Raw genomic sequence first — 2,213 nt, forward strand, 5'->3', positions numbered from 1 at the left:
ATCTCATCTTCTTCCTTTGCCCTGATCAGGATGGCCGAGGACTTGCTGTAATTCACCTTCAAGCCTAAAGCAGTGCCAAAGATCTGGAGCATCTCTTTAATGAAGTAAATGTCTGACAATGAAGGCTTGATAAACATAGCAAGATCATCCGCGTAAAGCGTCAATCTTTGAAAGGGGCCGCAACTATTCATGTTGCTCATAATTTGGGCCCTGTGAGCCTTCATCACAATCGTCGTTAATATGTCAATTGCAATCACAAACAGCAACGACGAGAGGGAGTCTCCCTACCGTAGACTGCACGCTTGCGTAAACTTATCCCCAACGCATCCATTAACTACCACTCGCGAGCTTGCCGAGGACAGGAGAGTCGCCATCCAAGATAACCACCTCTCAGAGAATCCTTTTGCCCGTAACATCACAAAAAGAAACGGCCAAGACAAAGAGTCAAAAGCTCGAGATATTTGAGTTATACGAAACTAAACAGAATCCTAAAATTTGGTTTCTACATAGGCAGACGGGAATATAACCACTTGAGTTAAAAGCTCAAATTTGGTTATATTTCTAAAATTTGGTTTCTACATAAGCAGACAGGAATATAACCATTACCAGTATTCTCCACTAAACAAACATACTTGCATCCACCATTACACCAACTTGGAAGAACTTTACTGACGCCATAAGAAAACCCTTTACTCAAATTTGCTGGAAGAAGAAATGCATGTGCAGGAAATTAAGCTGGCAGGTGATCAGTGCTTGAGATGCGCCATGGCGGCTTCCCTGACCCCACCCTCGGCAAGGTACACACCGAGAAATTCGCCATAGGAATGGGGCTTATATGGAGGCCCCTCGCCTGCGGCCAGCACCAGCTCCGGCGCCGGCGCGACAGTGCACCCCAGCTCGGGCCACACGAACGTGGCCAGCGAGGTCCGCGCGGCGCGCGCGCTGGTGACCACGCGGTGCTCGGCACTGCGCAGGCGCCCGTTGCTCACCACCTCCATCTGATGCCCAAAGTTGAGGACCAGCGCCCCCGGCGCGGCGTCGGCGTCCACCCACATCATCCCGCCGCCCCCAGCGTCACCGTCGCCGTGGAGCAGCATCTGTAGGCCGCCGCCGACGTTCTCCATGAGCACGGTGACGAGGCCGGGGTCGCAGTGCGGCCCGGCGCCGAGGGTGAGGCTCGGATCCGGGCACGGCGGGTAGTGGTTCACGTTCATCATCCCACCGCCGCTGAGCGACCCATCGAAGTGTTCCTCCTCGAGCCCCAGCCCGACAGCGGCGAGACGCAGAACGCGCCGCGCCGTTGCCCTCACGGCTGCCGTGTATGGCTCCAGCGCCGCCCCGAGCCCGCGGGGCTTGTCCGGCCAGTCCGGCGGGTGGCAGCCGAGCTTCAGGCAGTCCCGCCAGTACAGGACCTCCTCGCCGGCGCCGTTCCGGAGGCTCGTGTGGAACCGCGGGAGCTTCTTGCCGTCGTTCGAGTAGTACGCCATCTTCTCGTCCTCCGGCAGTGCGAAGAACTCCTCCGCGGCGCGCATCATGGCGCCCATCACCTCCTCCGGCACGCCGTGGTTGACCACCTGGAAGAAACCGAACTCCCGCCCTGCACGGACGATCTCCTCGGCGATCCTGCCGTCGTCGTCTCCACCGAGATCAACCACAGGCAGCGCCCCCTTGCCATTCACGGACGAAGACGGCCTGTTGTGCACCGGGAGTATGTAGCGTGCAGGCACCGACAGGTGGGTGGCGCCATTGGAGAGAGGCTCCGCTGCCATCTCGAGATATAGCTTTGCTTGAGATTTTGCATAGACTGATCAGTTCATCATCTGCATCAATCTCTGCACTTTTATGGTGAAGAGATCAAGAGAAGCATCTTTGGATTCAGAGAGCATTCGGGTTTTGATTGCAACCGGGGAATATCCATTTGTCGTCATATGAAGATACAGTGCACTGACAATGTTGACTTTTTCTTTGCTAAAGAAAATTCGAGTGCCTGTTTATTTTGGCCGGCTTTTTTAGGTTGTTTGGATGATGGCCAAGAGTTGCCCCGCCAAAATATCGGCGTTGACTAGTAGGGTTGGTTCCTGTTTGGATGGGGGCCAAATCGTTTCAGCCACGCCAATATTTTGGCCGCGAGTTAGGATTTCACGCCAACTTCCTGGTTAAACATCGGCAGCGGATTCACGGTAAAGTCTATTTTAAACCTTAAAGTCATAGAG

At 54.7% G+C, this 2,213-nt stretch overlaps 1 pseudogene; it reads right to left on the bottom strand.

Moving 5' to 3' along the window:
* Positions 1-586: 586 nt before the first annotated feature.
* On the bottom strand, positions 587-1,930 carry LOC125512515 (2'-deoxymugineic-acid 2'-dioxygenase pseudogene; annotated as a pseudogene).
* Positions 1,931-2,213: the final 283 nt, after the last annotated feature.

The sequence above is a fragment of the Triticum urartu genome, chromosome 6A (assembly GCF_056163025.1).
Source record: "Triticum urartu cultivar PI428250 chromosome 6A, HENAU_Tu73, whole genome shotgun sequence".
Lineage (NCBI taxonomy): Eukaryota > Viridiplantae > Streptophyta > Magnoliopsida > Poales > Poaceae > Triticum > Triticum urartu.